The sequence below is a fragment of the Hyaena hyaena genome, unplaced genomic scaffold, assembly GCF_003009895.1.
Source record: "Hyaena hyaena isolate Hyena2069 unplaced genomic scaffold, ASM300989v1 scaffold_30, whole genome shotgun sequence".
Classification (NCBI taxonomy): Eukaryota; Metazoa; Chordata; class Mammalia; order Carnivora; family Hyaenidae; genus Hyaena; species Hyaena hyaena.
This window is the reverse complement of record NW_024080662.1, coordinates 1,657,438-1,684,005: the sequence shown is the minus strand read 5'-3', so window position 1 is coordinate 1,684,005 and position 26,568 is coordinate 1,657,438. Positions and strand designations below refer to the sequence as shown.

The window sequence follows — 26,568 nt, the reverse complement described above, 5'->3', positions numbered from 1 at the left end:
CCATTTTCTTATAAACAAAATTTCATAAGTTATGATAAGAACACAAAACAAATGTCACAGACTAGTAATTAAATGGAAATCACATATGCTAGGTAGCAAATCTGAAACATGTAATATAAGATGTAGATCCCAAGTCACACATGTGTTCATGACATCCCAGCATTCTTAACTTTTAGAATTATATAAATGTGTTTAGAATTTCTAATTTTGTATTTAAAAATACATTTTAGAAGGAAAATTACTCAACTGTCACTTTATACTGGCATTTTCCCTCTGCTTTAGCAGGTGGCAAGATAACCCAGGAGTTGGTTAAACTGTACAGTGTGTCACAACTTCCCTCTGGGTCATGTTGTTCAGTGAAGAGTGCAGCAGTATATTTTCCTGTGTTTAAGAATGAGAGGAAGGGAAAACAGTATGGAAGTTCCTCAAAAAGTTCAAAATAGAAATACCACATGATCCAATAATTCCACTCCTGAGTGTTTACAAAAAAAAAAAAAGGAAAGGAAACTAATTCAAAAAGATATATGTGGGGCACCTGGGTGGCTCAGTGGGATGAGCATCTGACTCGATCTCAGCTTAGGTCTTGATCTCAGGGTTATGAGTTCAAGCCCCACATTGGACTTTATGCGAGACATAAAGCCTATCCCCCCCAAAAAAGATCTATGCAATGCTATGTTTACTGCAGCATTATATACAATAGCCAAGATATAAAAGCAACCTAAGGGTCCACGAATAGATAAATGGATAAGAATGATGTGGGGTATGTGTATAAAAATATATAATGGAATATTATGCAGCCATAAAAAAGGATGAGATTGTGCTATCTGTGACAATATGTATGGACCTAAACAATATTATGCTAGGCAAAATAATCAGATTTTTAAAAAATTTACTTATTTTGAGAGAGACAGACACACCACAAGCTGGTGAGGGTCAGAGAGAGAGAGAGAGAGAGAGGGAGGGAGGGAGAGAGAGAATCCCAAGCAGGCTCCACATTGCCAGCACAGAACCCGATACAGGGCTCAAACTCACAAAACTATGAGATCATGACCCAAGCAGAAACCAAGAGTCAGAAACTTAATCAACTGAGCCACCTTGGTGTCCCACAAAATAAACCAGATTGAAAAAGACAAGTACCATATGATTTCACTCATATGTGGAATCTAAAAAAATGAATGAATAAACAAAAGTCAAAACCACACCTATAAATACAGAGAACAAACTGATGGTTGCCAGAGGGGAGGGAAGTGAAGGGATGGGCAAAATGGGTGAAGGGAAGTGGGAAATAGAGGCTTCCAGTCATGGAAGGAATAAATCATGAGAGTAAAAGGCGTAGCATATGGAATATAGTCAATGATAGTGTAACAGCGTTTTATGGTGACAGATGGTAGCTATACTTGTGAGCAGAGCATAATGCATAAACTTGTAGAAGCACTGTTGCATACCTGAAACTAATGTAACACTGTATGCCAACTACACTCAAGTTAAAAAAAGAAAAAGAAGGAATCAGAACAGAAGTATTTTCATATGTGCACGCACATACACACACACACACACATTTTAATGGAACAACATCTCATTATAAAAATTAAATGTCAGTAGCTCTTAACTTTGGCTATCTATGAGAATCATCTGGAATCATATAAAAATTACTGATGCTTGGGTCTTACTCGCTATCAATTCCTTGATTGCTTGGATATGGAGGCTGAGCATCAGTTTTTCTTTGATTTTTTTTTTTTTTTAAAGCACCCAAGGCTTGGGGCACCCTGGATGGCTCAGTTTAAGTGTCCAGCTCTTGATTTAGGCTCGGGTCATGATCTCACGGTTTGTGAGATTGAGCCCCATATTGGGCTGACAGCACAGAGCCTGCTTGGGAGTCCCTCACTCCACTCTCACTGCCCCTCCTTCACTCGCACATTTGCTCTCTCTCTCAAAATAAATAAAATAGGGGGATGGGCATGGAGGAGGGCACTTTGGGGATGAGCACTGAGTGTTATGTAGAAACTAATTTGACAATAAACTATTTGTAAAAATAAATAAATAAATAAATAAAATATTAAAAAAAAAAAAAAAAAACCCTCCCAAGGCTGAAAACCATTGCTATAGGGGAGGGAGGGAATCAAGTGGAGGCTTTAAGGGTAGAAGCCAGATTTCTCTGAATATACCTTTTTTTCTTGTAGATTTAACTTTGAATTTGATAAAGCAATCCCCAAAACATAAAGCAAACTGTGTACTGAATTGAGAGAAAAACTACACAAATAACTATTTCAAGAGACTTGAACTGGATATCCTAGTGAGGTATATCCTAAACATAATAAGAACTCAAGAAAATCTTAAAAAACAGTTTTTCAAACTTTTCTAGCCTTATGATTCTGAGACTGTTAAATGTGCACTATGAGATTAAGAAAATGAGTAATTATGTTATTGAACACTAGGATTTTCTGACATTAGAGAAAGGATATACATTAAGTAAAAGCAGTACAGTACTGAATTTGAATTGGAAATATAACTAAACCCAGTAGTAATGAGTACCTTTACCATGCAGATTATGGTCTCCACTATTTTTGCCTAAAAGAAACAGGACTCCTTGAAGAAACTGCTGATTGCTCGTCTTAAGCTAAACACGTAACATGACTGGGAAATCTTCTACCAGAAATCACAGATGCTATAAAAAACCTGCTACGACTGGGGCACCTGGGTGGCTCAGTTGGTTAAACATCTGACTCTTGGTTTTGGCTCAGCTCATGATCTCATGGTTCATGAGTTTGAGTCCCTAGGGCTCTGCGTTGGCAGCGTGGACCTTGCTTGGGATTCTCTGTCTCCCTCTCTCTCCCCGTCCCTACTCATAGGCTCATGCACCCGTGCCCTCTCCTTTTCTCTCTCTCAAAATAAATAAATATACTTAAAGAGGTTCCCACTACACAAAAAATAGGATAATATGAGCATCAAATAAGAACAAATGGCAATGGATTAAAACACCAAATACAATTAAAATAATTGAGTTTATATGGTATTTTGTTAAAGACCATTGGTCATCTTTGGAGGATGCCAGGGAATCAACTTATTATTCTGAAAACAGGTAAACAGAAGGAAAGACTCAGCATTTATCCTGTCTTGGGGGACCTGGGTGGCTCAGTCAATTAAGCATCTGACTTCAGCTCAGGTCATGATCTCACAGTTAGTGAGTTCAAGCCCTGCATTGGGCTCTGTGTTGACAGCTCAGAGCTTAGAGTCTGCTCCCGATTCTGTGTTTCCCTCTCTCTCTGTCCCTCCCCCCACTCATGCTCAGTCTCTCTCTTGCTCAAGAATAACTAAACATTAAAAAAAAAAAAAAAAAAAGAGCATTTATCCTGTCTTTCCTCAACAAACTATTCTGCAGGGTGACCTAAGTTAATGAGAGGAAGTATTTCTTTACAGAAACATTCCAGTAGTAGTGAAGAAAGAATGACAGAATTAATGCCATCAGTGAACAGTTAGCCTTAGTGCCTTTTTTTCTAAGTTTACTTATTTATGTTGAGAGAGCAAGTAGGGTAAGGGTAGAGAGAAAGGGGAGAGAGAGAGAATCCCAAGGAGGCTCGCATTGTCAGTGCAGAGGCCAACGCGGGGCTCGAACCCACAAACTGTCAGATCATGACCTGAACCAAAATCAAGAGTCAAGATACTTAACTCACTGAGCCACCCAGTGGCTTCTATTAGAAAGCCTTATGTGCCTTCTAATAGAAAACACATCAGAAGCTATGAAATAGTTGGTGGAGGTGGTGGGAGGTAGCAGGTGGGGAACAAACCTGAATCTGATCGAGCCTACACAGCAATGGCTCTCAAACTTTAGGGTGCATCAAAATCATATGAAGGTCTTGTTAAAATACAGATTGCAGGCCCCCATTCTCAGAGTTTCAGATTCACAGGCTTGAGTAAGACCAAGAATTTGTATTTCTAATATGTTTCCCAACTGAGGCTGATGTTGCTGATCCTGGAACCTCACTTTGAGAACCACTGCTCTAGTACTAATTATGAATTTAGAGAAAAACATGGGGAAGAGAAACTTTGATGCAAACATCATGGGGATGCAATCAGCAAACTCCAGACTGTTAAAAATATCTACAAAATAAACTTCCTTGTACCAAAAAGCTTCAAAAGAAAAAAAAGAGAGAGAGAGAATGGGGCTGTGGAGAGAAAGAGATCCTATGGTTTAAAAGTGACTTAAGAGATAATGCAGCCCAATATAACCTATTGACCTCATTTAGAGACGTGTGACGTTTGAACACTGATTACTTGATACTAAGAAATTACTGTTCATTGTTTTATTTTATTTTATTTTTTAATTTTTTTCTTTCAATGTTTATTTATTTTTGAGAGACAGAGCATGAGTGGGGGAGGGGCAGAGAGAGAGAGGAAGACACAGAATCCGAAGCAGGCTCCAGGCTCTGAGTTGTCAGCACAGAGCCCGACATGGGGCTCAAACTCACAAACTGTGAGACCATGACCTGAGCTGAAGTTGGACGCTTAACTAACTGAGCCACCCAGGCGTCCCTGTTCATTATTTTAGATGTAATAAAAGTTCTGTGGGCATATTATTTTTTTTTTTTTTAAATTTTTTAAATGTTTTTATTTATTTCTAGGAGAGAGAGAGAGAGACAGCGTGAGCAGGGGAGGGTCAGAGAGAGAGGGAGTCATAGACTGAAACAGGCTCCAGGCTCTGAGCTGGCAGTCAGCACAGAGCCCGACGCGGGGCCCGAACCCACGAACCGCGAGATCATGACCCAAGCGAAAGTCGGACGCCTAACCGACTAAGCCACCCAGGCGCCCCTCTGTGGGCATATTATTAAAACTAGTCCTTAAAGATATAAGGTTAAATATTTATAGATAAAATTATTTCTAGATTTTTATTTAATAATCTGGGAGGAAGGTGGTTTTAGTGAGAATGACTCAAAATTGGTGCAAACTCATACCAGATCAAGAGAACTGCTTCCAAGAATCTTTCCCCAACTAGAGGCGCTTGGATCGTTCAGTTGGTTAAACATCTGACTTCGGCTCAGGTTATGATCTCACAGTTTGGGAGTTTGAGCCCTGTATCAGGCTCTGTGCTGACAGCTCAGAGCCTGGAGCCTGCTTTGGATTTTGTGTCTCCCTTTCTCTCTGTCCCTTCCCTGCTCACACTCTGTCTCTAATCTCTCAAAAATAAACAAACATATAAAAAAATTTTTAAAAATCTTTTCCCCAACTCAATGAAATTGTGTTGGTAGCTTGAAATTGGCATGGAAAATACATGGGTAAATATTCCCCAAGGGAAGCTAGCAAGCACTATAAATCAGAGCTGGTTGCCATGGTATCAGTACCATGAAGTTGGGTGATGAGTAGATGGGTTTATTACTATTCTTCCTACTATTGTCAATTATTAACATTTTCCATCATAAAAAAAAAAACTAAAAAAGAAAATCAGCAGTTCTGTGGGCAGGGTGAGTCTGATACAGATGGTTCACTTACACAGTTTACTAAACACTTCCCTAACACATACATCCAGCCACTAAACACAGTTATTTATTCTGAAATAACCACCGCCACCCACAACCCCTGCCCCATGTATACTAGTAGGTGTGACATCTCTCTGCTCCTAAAGTGCCGACTGACTAAAAAAGATCCATCTCTAATCCAGTGCCATCGTCCAAGACTCAAAGAAGACAGCTCCATTTCAAGGGCTGAGTACTCCTTCTCTATCACAGCACACAAAAATCCCATGTGTCTACTACATCACACTAAAATCTTAGGAGTAGGGACAGGGACTTTCTTGCCACCTTTTGTCTAGCATAACCTTGGCACACATAGACATTAAATATAAATGGACTGAATGAATTATTCCTATCATCCAGGCTAGAAAGGACTAAAAGCCAAATCTCCTTGCTGATGTATATATCCTCTCACCAACTCACATCTGACCACCAATTTAAGTAGAATTATAGAAGGAATATAAAACTATTCTGACACCAATGGGTGGATTTCAATACAATTCTGATGCAAACCACCCAGAGTAGCATCATAGTCCACAGTTAAAGGACATAGTCCCCAACAAGACTGCCCTTGCCTCAGATGCCAGCTACACTTCGGGAGTCACCAGGCCATGCACATTTCTGACCTATGGCTACAAATTCAGAGAATCCCACAACTCAGGTATGATTTGCTAGAACAACTCACAGAACCCCAGAAAGCACTATACTTACAATTTTATTATAAAGGATACAAATCAGGGCTAGCCAAAAAAAGAAACATACAGCATAAGGTCTGGAAGGGTCCTGAACACAAAATTTTCCATGCCCTCTCCTCGTGGAATCGGGGAAGATTACCCCCCTACAATATAAATGTGTTCACCAAAAAGGAAGCTCCATTAAGCTTTGGTGTTCAAAGTTTTTTTTTTTCAGGGTTTCATTCCACAGGCATGATTGAATCATGGGCTACACGATTTTATTTATTTTTTTATACTGTGTTTTTATTTTTTCTTAAATAGTATATTATCAAGTTGGTTTCCATATAACACCCAGTGCTCATCCCAACAAGTGCCCTCCTCCATGCCCATCACTCCCTTTCCCCTCCCTCCCACCCCCATCAGCCCTCAGTTTGTTCTCAGCATTCAAGAGTCTCTCATGGTTTGCCTCCCTCCCTCTCCCCGACTATTTTTACCCTTCTTCTCCCCCATGATCCTCCATTAAGTTCCTCCTAATCCTCCTATACGTGCAAACATATGGTATCTGTCCTTCTCTACCGGACTTATTTCGCTCAGCATAACACCCTCTAGTTCCATCCATGTTGCTACATATGGCCAGTTTTCATTCTTTCTCATTGCCATGTAGTATTTCATTGTATAGATAAACCACATCTTCTTGGTACATTCATCAGTTGATGGACACTTAGGCTCTTTCCATGTTTTGGCTATTGTTGAAAGTGCTGCTATGAACATTGGAGTACAAGTGCCCCTATGCATCAGCACTCCTGTATCCCTTGGGTAAATTCCTAGAGTGCTATTGCTGGGTCATAGGGGAGTTGTATTGTTAATTTTTTGAGGAACCTTCACACTGTTTTCCAGAGGGGCTGTACAAGTTTACACTCCCACCAACAGTGTAGGAGGGTGCCCGTTTCTCCACATCCTCGCCAGCATCTAGAGTTTCCTGATTTGTTCATTTTAGCCCCTCTGACCGGCATGAGGTAGTATCTCAGTGTGGTTTTGACTTGTATTTCCCTGATGATGAGTGACGCTGAGCATCGTTTCATGTGTCTGTTGGCCATCTGGATGTCCTCTTTGGAGAACTGTCTGTTCATGTCTTCTTGGGCCACATGATTTTAAACTCAATCCCCAGCCCCACTTTTCCCGAGAGGTCAGAATGGCTCAAAATCCCAATCCTCTAACTATATGGCTGGTCCTTCTAGTGACCAGGCCCCATTCTGAATTATCTCATTAAGTCAGGTGTGATCCAAGGGACTCATTAATAAGAAAGACACTCCATCAGTAGGTAAATTCTAAGAATTTTGGAAGGCACAAAGGCCAGACACATTCTTTATTATGCAACCAAAACAAACTGCTAAAATTCCCTACCCAACTTACAAAAATAAAGGCAAACGTAAAGATATCTAAGACCACAGATGTCCACTCATTTTAGGAGCACTAAATCCCATTCTCATTTATTAGCCTTTCAGATACCATTCATCTAGTAGACTACACACCATTAAAAAATTTTTTTGTGCATTAAATTTAACTATACTCCAAGAGTTATCTAGTGATCACACCAGAACTCCATAACATCACCAACCAGATTGGGCTTCTCTTTTGTGAGGTGAGAAACCCATTAGTTGAGAGGTGGCCTGGTAATGGCAAGACAAATTACCTCCTTGTTAATAATAATGGAATCACCAGGGCGCCTGGGTGGCTTAGTCAGTTAAGCGTCCGACTTTCGCTTAGGTCATGATCTCGCGGTTCGTGGGTTCGAGCCCCGCGTCAGGCTCTGTGCTGACTGGCAGCTCAGAGCCTGGAGCCTGTTTCAGTCTGTGACTCCCTCTCTCTCTGACCCTCTCCTGCTCACGCTGTCTCTCTCTCTCTCCTAGAAATAAATAAAAACATTAAAAAATAATAATAATAATGGAATCACCAAACAAAAGAGCTTCAATAATTTTCCCCAAAGGAGCCATCAAGACCTTGGCAAGTATGCCTATTTATGGTATGAAACAAATCCTCTTCTAATCATAATTTTTTTATTTTTCTTTAAAAATACTGGATGTCTTGGGGCAGCTGGGTGGCTTAGTCAGTTAAGCGTCTGAGTTCAGCTCAGGTCATGATCTTATAGTTCTTGAGTTCAAGCCTTGCATCAGGCTCAGTGCTGACAGCTCAGTCCTGGAGCCTGCTTCAGATTCTGTGTCTCCCTCTCTCTCTGCCTCTGCCCTGCTCATGCTCTGTCTCTATCTCTCTCTCTCAAAAATAAACACAAAAATTTTTAAATAAAAATACTGGATGTCTCAAAAAAAGGAAATGCCTTAACCATAACATTGCAAACTGAAAAATAATTCTCCAGCCACTGGTTTAGCCAAAAAATCTTTATCTAAATTTCATCATTAGTCATTGTCTTCACACACAGTATCTTGTGGGGATATCACATCTTAAAACTGTTTCTAACAAATTCCCAGGCAGGTATTAGGGCTTGGACTGAGAAAAACTCAAGCCATCTAATTTTAGCTCTTAAATTCATTTAAGTGAAACCTTAAATGGAAAATAAATAATAGAAGCTGAAAGTTTTAGTTATCAGGCTGTGAACATTCTTTGTTTTGTTTTGTTTTTTAACTCCAAAGAATCATAACTAAGTTTTACACCTAACAAGAAAAATTACACGAGAAAAACTTACTTTAAAGATACAAGAGCAGTCCTAGCTGACCACATTTACCACATTTCTAGAGACCAAAAAAAGAAAAAGAAGAAAAAGAAAAAAAAAAAAAGCTGTGCCAACACCTATTTTAGTCTGGAGCCACATCATCTAAAATTATTACAAAAAGATTTAATAAGCAAAATGTTTCCCCTATTATTTTCCCTCAAGTCACTTTTAATTTGAAGGGGAAGCCTTGATCATTTTTATTGAGGAAACATTTAATCTTGGAATATCTTATCCTTCACCAAAACTGTAAACTAAGGCTAGTCTGTGCCACAGGTGATGAAAACAAGCTCTTTGTACACAGTCTCCAGAATGGGCACATATGCCCAACTTATTCTTCCCTACATATTACACACTGATGTCCTCAAATGCATTTGGTCCTTCAAATGAAAACATTTCAAAAGCTGCCCATAGGTCACTAAAAATACATTAAAGCTGAGGGTTTTTTTTTTAATGTTTATTTATTTTTGAGAGAGACAGCAAGAGAGAGGGCGTGGGGGGGGGGGTGGAGAGAGAGACAGACAGACAGAATTCAAAGCAAACTCTAGGCTCCAAGCTGTCAGCACAGAGTGCCACATGGGGTTTGAACCATGAGATCATGATCTGAGCCAAAGTCAGACACTTAACCAACTGAGCCACCCAGGTGCCCACTAAAGCTCTGTTTCTTGTATTAATGCTAGCGTAAATCTTTTGTGTTCTGCGAATAAGCATCCTCTAATTTTTTAATAATCCTGTTTCCTTAGTAATGGCCACCATACAAAGAGAGCCTACCTTTTCTCTTGTACAGTATTTGGAACATTATTTCTTCCACACAATTCACTCTCATGGCTGCTTTCAAAAAGAGCAGTAGGGTTCTCGGTTTTACTGTAAACACTTGTAAGACGGAAGAAGGCCACATATCTTTTAGTTGCACAAGTGAAGAGCTGTTTATCTGAGGAGCAGTAACCCCACATTCTCACACCCAGAAGGCTGATCAGTGCCATGCCACACCCCCGCCCACCAGGGAATACAGGCCCCAGCAGCCTCACATGTCACAGACATGTTCATTACCATGTGATGAAAACGGGACTTATGCTGTATCTCTCAAAGAGAAAAACTAGGCCAAGGAGCAGTGTGTGATTCATAGTACTGTGTAACTCACTTCTCTAACCAGAGTATCTTATTCTTATCTATAATAAAAACAGTGTGTGAGCAGATCACTGAGGGACATCATTCTTTTTCTAAAACTGAGAATATTTTAACAGTAAGTGCCAGAAGCAGGGCTTTAAAAAAAGCTAGTATTCTCAAGTATCAGTATTCTCAGTATCTCCATTAAATTCAGTATTCGCAATTATCTCCATTAAAAAAAACTAATCCAAGGATAATTCACTCACCTTACTGTTGAGTTAAAATATCTGGCTATTTCCAGAAACCACAATGTAAAAGTTTGATTTCCTCATTATCATAATTGCTTCCTAAGTATTTTCGTCATAATAGTGGCTTTTAAATTTCTTTCATTTTTTAACAGAGTAAGAAGTTTATAAGAGCAAAAAATGGAAAATTCCAACAAATAAAATCATCCAGAAATAGCTCATCATCTCTCATCAAATAGTGAAAAGTTTTGAGACTGGAAAGAAGTTCCAATTGGGTGGCTCAGTTAAGCACCCAATTTCAGCTCACGGCATAATCTCATGGCTTGTGGGATCAAGCCCTGATATGGGCTCTGCGCCGATGGCTTCAAGCCTTGAGCCTGCTTCAGATTCTGTGTCTCCCTTTCTCTCTGCCCCTTCCCCACTCATATTCTGTCTGTCTCAAAAATAAATAAACATTAAAAAAATTTATAGGGGCACCTGGGGGGCTCAGTCAGTTAAGCGTCGGACTTCATGATCTCATAATTCATGAGTTTGAGCCCTGAGTTAAGGCTCTGTGCTGACAGCTCAGAGCCTGGAGCCTGCTTTGGATTCTGTGTCTCTCTGTCTCTCTTTGGCTCATACTGTTTCTCTTTCAAGGAATAAATAAGCATTTAAAAAATGTTTTTTAATTTATTAAAAAAATAAAAAGAAAAAAGTTCCAATAAGCTGTCTTTTCATTAATTTCTAGTTAAAAGATTTTGTATAAAGAAGTTGTTATTTTTTAAAAAGAACCTTCTTCCAAATAAGCTCTGCAAGATAGGATAGTAATCTTTAAAAAAAAAAAAACAAAATGCAGGAGCACCTGGGTAGCTCAGTCAATTAAGCACTTGGCTCTTGATTTTGGCTCAGGTCATGATCTCATTGTTCATGAGTTAGAGCCCTACATCAGGCCCTGTGCTGACAGTGGAGCACCTACTTGGGATCCTTCCATCCCTTTCTCTCTGCCCCTCCTCTGCTCACTGTCAAAATAAATAAATAAGCATTTTTAATTTTTTTTAATGTTTTTTATTTATTTCTAGGAGAGAGAGAGAGACAGCGTGAACAGGGGAGGGTCAGAGAGAGAGGGAGTCACAGACTGAAACAGGCTCCAGGCTCTGAGCTGGCAGTCAGCACAGAGCCCGACGCGGGGCTCGAACCCACGAACCGCAAGATCATGACCCAAGCGAAAGTCGGACGCTTAACCGACTAAGCCACCCGGGCGCCCCAATAAATAAGCATTTTTAAAAATGCATTTGTTTCTCTCTCATGGATCCATGACATTAAAAATAGCCAACAGACAGATAAGCTTAGAAAAATCAATAACCTGTCTCAAGGGATAATTTTCCCTTCTTACACATTCACCTCTATGAGATTCAACTAGTAAAAGTCAAGGCTTTTAAGTAAAACCTTAAATTATCTTTTAAATTAAATAAAGGCAAATAACACCCCTTTCTACTTTCTGAATAGACATCCCCACTTGTTCTCCCCATCCAGCCTTAAGGCCATCTTGCATCAGCTGCCTTCTCTGACTCCTTTCCTCTATACAGGAACCTACTAGAGGGGACTATGTCTTACAATAACAAAACCCTCCCTCACACCCACCTCTCTTTCACGCTATCACTGGTTTTTTCTTCACTTCTTCAGAATGGACTCCCCACTCCTTATGTGCGTCTTCTGCAGCCACCTGCTCTCACATACACTCCGGGTCCTGCTGCCACCCCAACCTCTTCCACCACAGCCACACATGGAGCCTCTATCCCTGGGCAGTGTACGCCCAGGTTTTTGTTCTTTATGTAATACAAGTGACTGACTTAAACATTAATTAGACCTTCACTTCAAAGAGGCATCTACTTCAAGAGGGCTATCTTGAATAAACCCGTAGCAGGCCACTTGATTAGATAAAGAGCCAGACTGCCCTCCTTCACTGAGGCTCCTTTGTTTTAGAGATATTGGTTGTTTCTGATAAATGATCATTTGGGCCACTTGTTTCTTCTCTTTCTATGTTTTAAATTCCCCAATAAAGAGTGAGCCCAAAAACCCTAGGCCCCCACCCTCAACTCCAAAAAAAGTAGAACCCCTGGGCCTGTGTGTGCTCCTGCTCTCTCACTCCCAGGCAGGTGCACTCCTCCCACCCCCCTACAACATCCTCACTGTGTGGCTCCACGTGTGCTGTGTAATTTCCAAGCCCAGTAAATAATAAACCTTTATTTTTTCAAAGTTTCCTGATGGTTATTCTTGAAGGGTGACTTGCAATCATAATAAGAAACTCAAGGGCCAGTCTAACTACAGTGCAGGCTGAGACCAGCACACAACACCCTGAGAATTACAGCTGAGTGCAACCACTTCAACACCAGCCTCACCTCTGCTGACCCTCCCCATTGCTTCCAACACCACTGACAGACCAGCCCCTCCTGTTGCGCCCATATCTGTGCTCTCCCAGTGTACTCCGTGATGCCAGTCTCCACAATCAGCTCCCTGTCCGAAACTCACTCATTAAGTACCCACTATGGACGAAGTGTAAGCTAAGCACTGGAGACAAAGAATAAGACGTTTCCCATCCTCAAGGATCTTCTGTTCTATTGAAAGAAAAACAACAAAAAGCAAAGAAGAATTCTAGATCATTATTAGAGTTCTAATGTAACCACCTGGGGTGCCATTAAATCTCAATAACAAAGGGACCTACTCTAAGCAGAAAAATGTGAAAAGGCCTCTCTGAAGCTGAGTCCTAAAGAAGAGGAGCCGCTGGTCAGAGCCAGGAGAGAAGATTCAGGAAGGGTCCACAGCATTCACAGAGTACTTAGGGAGGGAGAGTGGGGCAAGTGTAGAAATAAGCTTAGCAAACAAGAATGGGTAGGGCTAGAGAGAGAAGGTAGAGAGAAAGACCAGGACCAAATCCTGCAGGATTGCATAGACCATGGAAAATATGTGGATTGCATTCCATTTGCAATGAGGGGATTTAAACCAAAGAATGATATAATCTGATCTCCATTTAAAATAGAAGAAACTCCTGTGGTTGTCCAAGCAAAAGAGGAGAAGAGAGCTAGGGCAGGGATCCAGAAAAAGCAGACTGGGTATGACACTCAAAGCATAGCAACAAAAGAAAAAAATAGACAAATTGAACTTTGTCAGAATTTAAAACTTGTGTTCTTCCAAGAATGTAAAAAGACAACTCACAAAATCGGACAAAACACTTGCAAATTACATATCGGGTAAGGAACTAAGCATCTGAAATATGTAAAAAACTCGTATATCTCAACAACAAAGACAACCCAATTTAAAAATGGACAAAGGAATTGAATAAACATTTCTGCAAAGAAAATATACAAACGGACAAGCACATGAAAAGATGTTCAACATGTTTAGTCATTAGGAAATGCAAATGAAAACCATAAGATACACTTCACACTCACTAGGATGACAATGATAAAAAAGACAAGTATGCCAATGCCATGAGAGAAACTGAAATCCAAGTACCCTGGCAAGAAGGTAAAATGGTTAAGCCACTGTGGAAGAGAGTTTGGCATTTCCTCAAAAAGCTAAACACAGGGGCACCTGGGTGGCTCCATTGGGTAAGCGTCCAACTTCAGCTCAGGTCATGATCTCACAGTTCGTGGGTTTGAGCCTCGCATCAGACTCTGTGCTGACAGCTAGCTCAGAGCCTGGAGCCTACTTCAAATTCTGTATCTCCCCCTCTCTCTGACCCTCCCCTGCTCACACTGTCTCTCTCTCTCTCTCTCTCAGAAATAAACATTAAAACATTAAACATTTTATTATATTAAACAACATTAATTAAATATTAATTATTATTATTAATAATAATTAATATATAATTAATAATTATTATTAATTAAATATTTTAATATAATATTATATTATTAATTATTTAATAATATAATATTATATTATATTAAACAATAAACATAAAACATTAAAAAAAATTTTTAAAAGACTAAACACAGAACTGTTATATGACCCCACAATTCTACTCGTAGGTGTATACCCAAAAGAATTAAAAACAGGTACTCAAACAAAGAAATGTACAGATATGCAGTAGCAGCACTATTCACAATGACCAAATGGCAGAAAATGCCCAAATGTCCATCAACTGATTAATGGGTAAACAAATTACACTACATACATATGATGGAATACTATTGAGCAATTAAAAAAGAATGAATTAATACATGCTACAATACAATACTGGAGGCATTATTTCATAGAGAAAACTTCCAAAAGGATTAATGTGGGGGGGGGGGAGGAGTCAAAGACTACTCTCATTCTCACCCTGTCCAAAGTCTTAAATCTTGGCATTTACCCATACTTTTTAAACCCAGAATGTCAAGGGTGCCTGAGTGGTTCAGGCATTAAGCATCGACTTCGGCTTAGGTCATGAATCCCAAATCAGGTGAGCACAGCCCCGCCTGGGGTAGTGAGCTCGTGCCCTGCTTTGGGTGATGAATACAAAACATGAACCCTGATTGAGCCCTGCTTCTCCCTCTCTCTCTCCCTCTCTGCCCCTGGTGGGATTCTCCCTCTCTTGCTCTCTATCTCTGCCCCTTGTTCACTTGTGCCTTCTCTCTCAAAAAGCAAAGAAAGAAACAAAAAACCAGAGTGTCGGCCAGAGGTCCCAGTATCAGTTGCACAAGGGAGCGTGTTGATAAAGCAGGCTGAGGGCAAAATACAAGCTAGCACCAACCCCCTCCCAGGTGGGACATGTGTCATATTCTTTGGACACTTTCGGCTACCCCAAAACAAGAAAGGACAAAACACAAATGGTTAAACTGATAACAGTCTACACCAGTTTTACCAGAAAAAGGCAATCCCATCAACAGCCTAAAATCTAGGAACTCCCTTAGGGCGCCTGGGTTGCTCAGTCGGTTAAGCATCAATTTCAGCTCAGGTCATGATTTCTCGGTTTGTGAGTTCAAGTCCCGCGTCTGGCTCTGTGCAGACAGCTCAGAGCCTGGAGCCTGTTTCAGATTCTGTGTCTCCCTCTTTCTGCTCCTCCCTCACTCATGCTCTGTCTTTCAAAAATAAATAAACGTTAAAAAAAATTAAATAAATAAAATCTAGGAACTCCCTACTGTCTTAATGTTAATGCTTTGCTAGAGAGAAAAACAACCTTAACTTGACAATAGCTGGGCTCCCGTAAGTCTTTAGCATGTGAAAGTCTCTTTGGAAACTCCCTTTTGACTTTATCTCCCCAGACTATAAAACAGTCACCACCATCACCCCACTTACACTGCAGCTCTTCCTGCCCATGGGTCTTGTCTCCATGCTTTAATAAAATCACATTTTTGTACCAAAGACATCTTCAGGAATTCTTTCTTGGCAGTCCGCTCCAGAACCAACGAACCCCACCATTACCTCCAAAACTTCATCACTAGCATAGCCTTATTCTCTTCAAACTGGACAGGACAGCCTCATCCACTTCCATACCACACTGATGGCTTCTCATACCTCTCATCTAGCCTTGACCTGTCTTCCAGTTCCAGGCCTGTGATTACCATGGCCTGCTGGCTATTTCTTTTCTTTTCTTTTTTAAAAGTTTATTCATTTATTTTGAGAGAGTGAGTTGGGTAGGGGCAGAGAGAGAGAGGGAGAGAATTCCAAAGCTGGCTCCACATTGTTAATTGCAGCCCAATGTGGGGCTACATCTTACAAACCGTGAGATCATGACCTGAGCCAAGATCAAAAGTCGGATGCTCAAATGACTGAATCACCCAGACACCACAGCCGGCTGGCTATTTCTACCAGGCTATCCTGCAAGTCTATCAAATTCATGCAATAGGTCCAACTCTGTCTTCCCCTTTAGAGGAAAGGAGGGGAGAGGAGAGAAAAGAGGGGAGGGATAAAGATAAATTTTGAAATTTCCCAATGTGATACTGTGATATAATAAGAAATATTTACTTGGTCTTTGGCCCTGGTTCCTGGCACAGAGCCCCTAAAACCCCTGGAATTCCTAAGTGATTGAGAGGAATGTCTTTTGTTACTCATAATAACTCGCTTTCAACCACATCTAAATTTATGCTAATGAGGATGACTGGTTACCAGAGGAACCAACTAGGAAATTGGAACTTTCAGCCCCCAGACCTCCAAGGAGGGGAAAGGGCTTTGAATTAAGCTCATCAAAAATGCTAGTGATTTAATCAATCATGCCTACATAATAGAACTTCCAGAAAAACTAAACATCTGGGTTCAGAGCTTCCAGATTGAACACACTGAGGTGCTGGGAGGGTGGTGTGCTCAGAGAGGGCACAGAAGCTCTGTGCCCCTTCCTACATACCTTGCCCAAGGTATATCTTCCATTGGGTTGTTCCTAGCTTGTAGCCTTCATAGTAAACTGGTAACAGTAAGTAAAGCACTTTCCTAAGTTGTGTGAACCATTCTAGCAAATTATCAAACTCTAAGAGGGGTTCATGGACACCCCCAAACTTAGAGATGGTCTGTTAGAAGTATAGGAGGCCAGGACTTGTAATTAGCATCTGAAGTGGGGGCCATCTTGTGGGACTAAGCCCTTAACTTGTGTGGTCTGCACTAACTCCAGGTAGTGTCAGAAGTGCTATAAAAACAGAAATAAAAGTTTTTCTTTATCTGGTATCTTTATTAACAGCATCATCTCTCTGGTATTCCAAAAATAATAGCAGACTCATCCCAGATGGGGTGTGAGGAGGAGTAAATCTTAACTTTCCTCTCTCTCTCACCTTCCAACAGCTATGAGTCAGGGCACCTGGCTGGCTCAGTCAGTAGAGCGTATGCCCCTTGATCTTGGGGTAGTGAGTTTGAGCTCCACATTTGGGGTAGAGTTTACTTAAAAAAAAAAAATTAAAACAAAAGCAAGGAGTCAGCAATTCTCACCAATTCAAAATATAAATTGATAAAGTAAGTATCTCAAGTATACAACCCTACATTGAACATGAGCAGACATTAGATGAAAATATTCAACCTTCCTATAAAATGAATTAAAATTAAAACATTGAAAAAAATCTCCTCAAATTAGTATTTTTTAAAGAATTTTAGTTCATAGCAGCACTCTCCACAATAGCTAAAACATGGAAAGAGCCTAAGTGTCCATCAACGGACGAATGGATCAAGAAGATGTGGTTTATCTATACCATGGAATACTACATGGCAATGAGAAACAATGAAATCTGGCCATGTGTAGCAACATGGATGGACCTTGAGGGTGTTATGCTGAGCGAAATAAGTCAGGCAGAGAAGGACAAATATCATATGTTTGCACGTATAGGAGGATTAGGAGGAACTTGACGGAGGAACAAGGGGGAGAAGAAGGGCGGAAATGGTGGGGGAAAAGAAGAGAGGCAAACCATGAGAGACTCTTGAATGCTGACAAAAACTGAGGACTGATGGATGTGGGGGGGAGAGGGGATGGGCATGGAGGAGGGCACTTTGGGGATGAGCACTGAGTGTTATGTGGAAACTAATTTGACAATAAACTATTTGTAAAAAAAAAAAAAAAAAAAAAAAAAAAGAATTTTAGGGGCGCCTGGGTGGCTTAGTCGGTTAAGCATCCGACTTTCGCTTCGGTCATGATCTCGCGGTTCGTGGGTTTGAGCCCCCGTTGGGCTCTGTGCTGACTGCCAGCTCAGAGCCTGGAGCCTGTTTCAGAGTTTGTCACTCCCTCTCTCTCTGACCCTTCCCTGCTCACGCTGTCTCTCTCTCTCTCCTAGAAATAAAAAAATATATATATAAAAAAAAGAATTTTAATACCTTGTGCTATCAACGGCACAGCAAAATTTGGTATTCACATATGTTGATGATGACTGTATACTGATTGGCACAATCCTTCTGAAGAGCATATAACTATATAGTATATTACATGATCATAAAAAGTACATTTTGACCTAATAATTCTATTTCTAGCAATCTATTCTAGGGGAATAAGCCAAACATTTTAAAAAGCCTTATGCAATCTTTGAGGAAGACATGGTCACAGCTGCAGTGGAGCTTGGGGTGCTGGCTCCTGCTCTTGACGCACTGCTGTTGGCTCTTCCAGAGGAACAATTCTGTCAGGAAGCTGAGCTGCAGCCCTGGCTCTTAAATATAACAGAGTAATCACCCCTGGAACCAGAGGTAGTGATTCACCAAACTACAGTTACCCTAACCAGCCGCAATGTAAAAGCTCTGAAGAAGATTATGTGCTGACTTGAAGTAAAGGAAAAGAATCCCAAAATGGAAGAGCCAGTTTAGATTCCTAACAAGACTCTGAGAATCACTACTCAGAAACCTCCTTGTGGTGAAGGTACTAAGACTTGGGATCTTTTTCAGGTGAGGATCCACAAGCAACTCACTGACTGACACAGTCTTTCTGAGATTGTTAAACAGGTTACTTTCATCTGAGCCAGGAACTGAGGTTGAAGTCACCAATGCTGATGCTTAACTACCTTAATAAATTATCAAAATGTATATACATAAAAAAAATTCATGCAAGCAAACATCTGGAGGCAACCTGAAAGGAAAATAATTAAGTAGAATATAATACATTCACTTAATTTACAAAATGCAGCAAAAATAATTATGACAACAAAACACCAGCAAACTACATCCAGCAGCGTATTAAAAGGATTATACCTTAAACCATGACCAAGTGGGATTTATCCCAAAAATGCAAGGGTGATTCAACATACAAAATTCAATCATTGGGGGCGCCTGGGTGGCTCAGTCAGTTAAGCGTCCGGCTTTGGCTCAGGTCATGATCTCACAATTTGTGGGTTCAAGCCCCGCGTCAGGCTCTGTGCTGACAGCTCAGAGCCTGGAGCCTATTCCAGATTCTGTGTCTCCCTCTCTCTCTGACCCTTCCCTGCTCTCTGTCTCTCTCTCTGTCTCTCTGACAAGGATGCCCACTTTAGTCTCACTTCTATTCAGCATAGTACTTAAAGTCCTAGCCAGAGCAATTAGGCAAGAAAAATAAATAAAAGGCAATCAAAATGAAAGGGAACAAATCTATTCACAGATTACATGATCTTTATACAGAAAATCCTAAAAAATCCACAGGTTTCAGGGTACAAGACAACACACAAAAATCAGCTGTAGTTGTATATACTATCAACATTCTGAAGATAAAATTTTTAAAAAGGCCTCTTTTTAAAAAATGTTTACTCATTTATTCTGCAAAAGGGGATGGGGAGGGGCAGAGAGAGAGAGAGAGAGAGAGAGAGAGAGAGAGAGAATCCCAAATAGACTCCATGCTCAGCATGGAATCCAACACAGGGCTCAATCCCACAACCTTGGGATCATAACCTGAGCCAAAATCAAGAGCCAGATGGTTAACTGAACTTATCCACCCAGGTGCCCCAGAAAACAGGCTTTCTGGCAGAAACAGAAAACACTGATCACAAAATTCATATTGAATTGCCAGGAGCCTCAAAAAACTAAAATAATCTTTTTTTTAAAGTAGGGTCCACCCAGCTGGAAGCCCAACGTGAGGCTTTAACTCACAACTTGGAGACCAACAACTGAGCTGAGATCAGGAGTTGGCACCAACTGAGCCACCCAGGTGCTCCCCACCAAAAAAACCACTTTTATTATTATTTTTTAATGTTTATTTTTTGAGAGAGAAAGGGAGACAGAGCATGAGCAGGGGAAGGGCAGAGAGAGAGGAAGACACAGAATCTGAAGCACACTCCAGGCTCTGAGCTGTCAACACAGAGCCTGAGGCAGGTCTCAAACTCACAGACTGTAAGATCATGACATGAGCTGAAGTCGGATGCTTAACCGACTGAGCCACCCAGGAGCTCCATCAAAAACAACCTTTAAAAAAAAGAACAAAATAGTGGTGTTGGTTGCACAAAATAATTAATGTATTCAATGCCCCTGAATTGTATACTTTAAAATGGTAAAATAGTAAATTCTATATATAGTCTATCACAATAAAAAAAAATTCATTATGACAACACTATAGAGAAATAGTCACTATAGCCTTTTCTATAAAAAATAAAGAATAAGACAAGAAAGGGGTGCCTGGGTGGTTTAGTCGGTTAGGCATCTGACTTCGGCTCAGGTCATGATCTTGTGGTTGGTTTGTGAGTTTGGGCCCCAGTTTGGGCTCTTTGTTGACAGTTCAGAGCCTGGAGCCTGCTTCGGATTCTGTGTCTCCCTTTCTCTCTCTGTCCTTCCCCTGCCCCCTCAAAAATAAATAAACTTTAAAAAACAAAAAGCATAAATAGGTATATGTATAAGCAGAGAAAGTTTTAAGCTATAGTTTTGATTTTGAAGATTCAGGTTCAAGGCAGTAAAAATGCTCAGGAAGAGGGTTGTTCACGGAGGCAAACAAGTGAACAAACTAAATTCTGGAGATCATAAGCCATCATTTAAAGAGCAGAAAGGATGCCAAGTGGTGGATGGGGAGCTAGGTGAATGAAGACACAGAGGCTAAGAGGAAGACAATTTTGAGAGAGGGTGGTTCAACAGTGTCAAAATCCTGCTGAGAGATCCAGATATGTGAATTGCAGGGATATTATTATTAAGCAATTCCAAAAAAGTTCTGCTAATGTTGTTTGGACCCACTCCGATGCTATGTGGTCTGTACTGTGCAGTAAAAATGCCGGAGAAAAATCATAAAAAATCCACTAAAAAAACCCCTACTACTAATAAACCTACTAATAAACAAGCTCAGCAAAGTTACAAGATACAAGATCACTATTTTTAAAAATTAGCTATTTGTATACACTTGCAACGAGCAATGTGAAAATGAAATTTAGAAAACAATTCCATTTACAATAGCATCAAAAGGAATGAATTACTTAGGAATAAATTTAACACAAGAAGTCTAAAACCTATACTCTGAAAACTGTAAAACATTGTTAACTCTTTAGAAATTAAAGAAGGTCTAAACAAATGGATGACATCCCATATTCATAGATTTAGATGACTTAATAATGTTAAGATGGCAATACTTTCCAAACTAATCTACAAATTCAATGCAATCTCTATCAAAATTCCAGTTGCCTTCCTTATAGAAATTGACAAGCTAGGGGCGCCTGGGTGGCTTAGTCGGTTAAGAGTCCGACTTTGGCTTAGGTCATGATCTCGCGGTTCGTGGGTTCGAGCCCCGCGTCGGGCTCTGTGCTGACTGCCAGCTCAGAGCCTGGAGCCTATTTCAGTCTGTGACTCCCTCTCTCTCTGACCCTCCCCTGCTCACGCTGTCTCTCTCTCTCTCTCTCTCCTAGAAATAAATAAATTAAAAAAACATTAAAAAAAAAAAAAGAAATTGACAAGCTAATCTTAAAATTCACATATAAATTCAAGGAACCGCAAAAGCCAAAACAATTTTGAAAAGAGCAAAGTTGGAGAGCTCACACTTGCCGATTCCAAAATTACTACGAATCTTACTTATCAAGACGTGTAGCAGTGGGACATGGACAGATACAGATACAGAGATCAGTGGAACAGAACTGAGTCAGAAACAGACAATGACATTGAGTTTCAACAAAAGTACCAAGCCAATTAAATGGAGAAAAAAAAAAAACCTGTCTTTTTAATAAATGGTGTTGGAACAACTGGATAACCACATGCAAAGAAGTACCACACATTGTACACAAAAAATTACTCAAAATGTACCAACTCCTAAATGTTAGAGCTAAAACTATAAAACTCTTAAAAGTGAGGTTAATTTTCATGATCTTGCTTTTGGCCATGGTTTCTTAAATATGACACCTAAATCACAAATAACAAAAGAAAATGATACATTAAGACTTCATCTTCCAGGGGCACCTGGGTGGCTCAGTTGGTTAAGCGTCTGACTTCGGCTCTGGTCATGATCTCATGGTTTGTGAGTTCAAGCCCTGTGTCAGGCTCTGTGCTGACAGCTAGCTCAGAGCCTGGAGCCTGTTTTGGATTCTGTGTCTCCCTCTCTCTCTGACCCTCCCCAGTTCACGCTGTCTCTCTCTCTCAGAAATAAATCATTAAAAAAAAAAAAAGACTTCATCAAATATAGACAGTTCTCAAAAAAAAAAAAAAAAAGAAAGAAAGAAACATAAAAGACCAGGAACCACTTGAAAAGATGTTCAACATCATTTAAGGAACTGCAAAACAAAACTACAATGAGCTACTATATCTCACCCATGAGGATGGCTATTAAAAATAAGATTGTAAGTGTTGATAAGGATGTGAAGGAATTAGAACCCTGAATACACTGCTGGTTAGAATGTAAAATGGTGCAGCCACTTTGGAAAACAATCTGGCAGATCCTCAAAAGTTTAAACAAAGAGTTAACACATGACCAAACAATTCTACTCCAAGGTATACATAACAAAGAGAAAAACACATATCCACATGAAAACTTGTACATGTGAAATATTCATAACAACATTATTCCTAACAGCTAAAAAGTGAAAACAACCTAAATGCCTATCAACGGTTGGATTAAAAAAATGTGGTATATCCATACAACAGAATAATATTCAGTAATAAAAAGGAGTGACATATTACTTTATCCTACAACACTGATGAACTTTAAAAACATTATGCCATGCAATGAGAAAGAATGAAATCTGGCCATGTGTAGCAACATGGATGGAACTAGAGGGTGTTATGCTGAGTGAAGTAAGTCAGGCAGAGAAGGACAGATACCATGTTTGCATGTATAGGAGGATTAGAAGGAACTTAACGAAGAACTGTGGGGAAGAAGAAGGGGAAAAATAGTGAGGGAGAGGGAGGGAGGCAAACTACGAGAGACTCTTGAATGCCGAGAACAAATTGAGGGCAGGTGGGGGGGTAGGGGGTGGTGATAGGCATGGAGGAGGGCACTTGTAGGAAAGAGCACTGGATGTTGTATGGAAACCAACTTGACAATGAACTATTACAAATTAATTAATTAATTTAAAAAAAAAACTATGGCATGTAAAAGAAGCCAGGAGCAAAGGACCATATACTGCATTATTCCATTTATATGAAATGTCCAGGATAGGCCAATCTATAGAGACAGAATGCAGATTAGAGGAGACTGGAGGTGTTGGCAGTTGGTGGCTAAAGTGTATGGGGTTCTTTTTGGGATGACAAAAACTGTTCTAAAACTGACTGTGGGGATTGTTGCACATATCTGTGAATATAATAAAACTACTGAATTACACACTTTAAACAGGTCAATTATATAGTATGTGAATTATATTCCGCAAAGCTATTACCAAATATGTATGCTATAGTAACATATAAATATACTACATACATAATACTTGTGTGTGTGTATGTACATGCTGGGAGACCCACAGGTATTTTATAATAATTATAGAAATAAATCAAGTCTGAATACCAATTATTGTCCTCATGAGGTTATAGTTACACTAACATTAATACATCTAAACTCTTGGGGTGCCTGGCAGGCTGAGTCCATTAAACATCCAACTCTTGGTTTCTGCTCAGGTCATGATCTTGCAGTTTCGTGAGTTCAAGCCCCACATAGGGTTCTGCACTGGTAGTGCTGGAGCCTGCCTGGGATTTTCTCTCCTTCTCTCTCTGCCCCTCCCCCACTCATGCTGTCTCTCTACCTCTCTCTCTCTCAGAAATAAATAAAACATAAAAAATTAAAAAAAAATTTTATGTTTATTTATTACTGAGAAAGAGAGAGAGAGTGTGTGAGCAGGGGAGGGGCAGAGAGAGAGGGAGACACAGAATCTGAAGCAGGCTCCAGGCTCTGAACTGTCAGCACAGAGCCCAACGCAGGACTCGAACCCACGAACGGAGGGATCATGACCTGAGCCGAAGTCGGACGCTTAACTGACAGAGCCACCAGGCACCCCTAAACTTAAAAAAATTTTTTTAAATAAATCTGAACTCTTCGGGCTTTTCCAAGAGTTAAATACTCATTATAATACTTCATACTTAAGTGTGCTATTTGATATAAAAACTGCTATTACAACAAACCAATAATAGCTAATAACTCTGAGTTTTCAAATAGCATATAATATTAAAAACTGAATTGATGGTTAGCCATACTAAACAAAATCTCATTGCTATATACATATTTTACACTATATATCCTAGTTCTTATTTTAAGTGTTATAGGCTTATTACCCTAATGTTCCTAATCACTGAATATGTTAGTTCTCTTCTTATGTTTTTAAAAATTGTGGTAGGGGCACCTGGGTGGCTCAGTTGGTTAAGTGGCTGGCTCTTGATTTTGGCTCAAGTCATGACCTCACAGTTTGTGAGACAGAGCCCCAAATCGGGCTCTGCACTGATAGTGCGGAGCCTACTTAAGATTCTCTCTCTCCCTCTCTCTCTGCCCCTCTCCTGCTCGCTCTCTCTCTCTCAAAATAAATAAACATTAAAAAATTGTGGAAAAAAGTACATAGCATAAAACTTACCATTTTACATATTTAAATGTACAACCATGGCATTAAGTACATTCACAGTGTTGTGCAACCATCACCCCTATCCAATTTCAGAACTTTATCATCCTGAAAAGAAACTCAACACTCATTAAACAATAACACCCGATTATCAGCAACCCCCAGCTGCCAGTTAACCTGTATTCTACTTTCTGTCTCTGTAAATTTACCTATTCTAGGTACCTCATATAAGCGGAATTATAAAATACTTGTCTTTTGTGTCTGGCATATTGCACTAGCATAATGTTTCCAAGGTTCATCCATGTTGTAGCATGTATCAGAATTTCATTATTAAAGGATGAATAGTATTTCACTGTATATATATACGTATATGTATATATATATATATACACACCACAATTTATTTATCCATTCATCTTCCGATGGGACAGGGGTTGTTTCAGCTATTGTGAATAATTCTGCACATAACTATATGTTTGGCTCCCTGCTTTCAATTCTCTGGGATATATACATAGCAGTGAAATTGCTCAATCATATGATAATTCTATGTTTAACTTTTTGAGGAACCACCAAATTGTTTTCCACAACACCCAGACCATTTTACATTCCCACCAGTAATGAACAAGGGCTCCCATTTCTCTACATTCTCATCAACACTTGCTATTTTTGTTTTTGTTTTCTCATAATACCCATCCTCATGGGTGTGAAGTGGTATCTCATTGTGTGCAATGTATTTTTAGTCTATTATCTGTAAATAAAAGTTCACCTTGTGTTGACTTCTATAATTATACGTAGCACAGCCACTTTAGAGCTATAAACAACAAATATATACATGCTAGTGAAATAAAGCATAAGGTTACAAAGATGTAAGACAACTCAATTTTTAAAAAGATATCAAAGATGACAAAGATAACACAAAACTTGTAAACTGTTTTACTCATCTGGGACTAACTGCTAAAGTACTAATGTGTATACATAAAAATTTCACAAAAACAGGTTACAGCTCTGTGATTTATAGATATGTCAGTGAAACAAACAAAGCAGACACTCCTGAAATAAAACTTTTAAAGAGTTTTATTTATCCCTGGAAGATCACTGTCACTGTCCCCATTTTAAAGTGAATCTGAAATCAAACAGGTCTGACCACTTCTCTTAGACCACAAAGCAAACCTTTGGAAGAGATCTGGAAAATAACAATTTGATTTCAAGACTTAAAAAGCAAAAAAATCTCATAATTTAATGTGCAATAAGTCAAAGAAACACAGAGGAACCATTTCTACTCTTAATGGTGAATAAGCTATGGGAAGTTGTCAACATCGAAGCTTACAACCTCCAACAGCAATGACCGATAATTAACTCCTTGTTGTTGGCATGACCTGAATGCGGCTTCAACTCAGAACTAGTTTGTTTTTTTTTCCAGTATGCTTTAATAACACTAAAGTCTCTAACTTGGTCTCTGTTTTCATCATTTCGTTAAATTTTGGCGGTTCAAAAGCAGGATCGTTCTATTGTTAAATTGACCAAGCCTAGGTTAAAGCAACCAAGGAAAATGGAATTGCTTTTTGACAACCTTGCTTAAACCTGATATAGAAAGTGTTCTTTTTTCCTGCACCCTATATGCTAAACAAGATAATTATCATTTACCCTCACCAAATTTGATCCATTTGTTTTAGTCAAGTTTAAATATATTTACATATATTTTAATAAATATTTTAAGAAATGCATGTCCAATTATGCAGAGGTGAAATGACCCGACTGGCATTTGCTTGAAAATATTTCAGCAAAGAAAAAAAAAAGTAGAGAAGATACATTTATGACAGATATTTAAACTGTTGAATGTGGACAGTGGCATGTAGGGGTTCATTTCACCTTTTCTCTGTCTACTTTTATCTATGCTTAAAAGTTTTCACCATAACTTCTCACAAAACGAGTGATTTCCAAACAAAGTTACCATCCCGGTCATTAAACACGAGTGAGTCGGTCGAT

The 26,568-nt window shown here is 39.6% G+C and overlaps 1 protein-coding gene and 1 pseudogene across 1 annotated transcript in view; one reads left to right on the top strand and one right to left on the bottom strand.

Annotated features, from left to right (window-relative positions):
* The window catches only part of PRKAR2A (protein kinase cAMP-dependent type II regulatory subunit alpha), a 104,474-nt gene that overhangs the window by 77,030 nt on the left and 876 nt on the right, over positions 1-26,568 (bottom strand). The gene's annotated exons all lie outside the window — the stretch shown is intronic.
* LOC120229232 lies at positions 18,350-18,674 on the top strand (annotated as a pseudogene).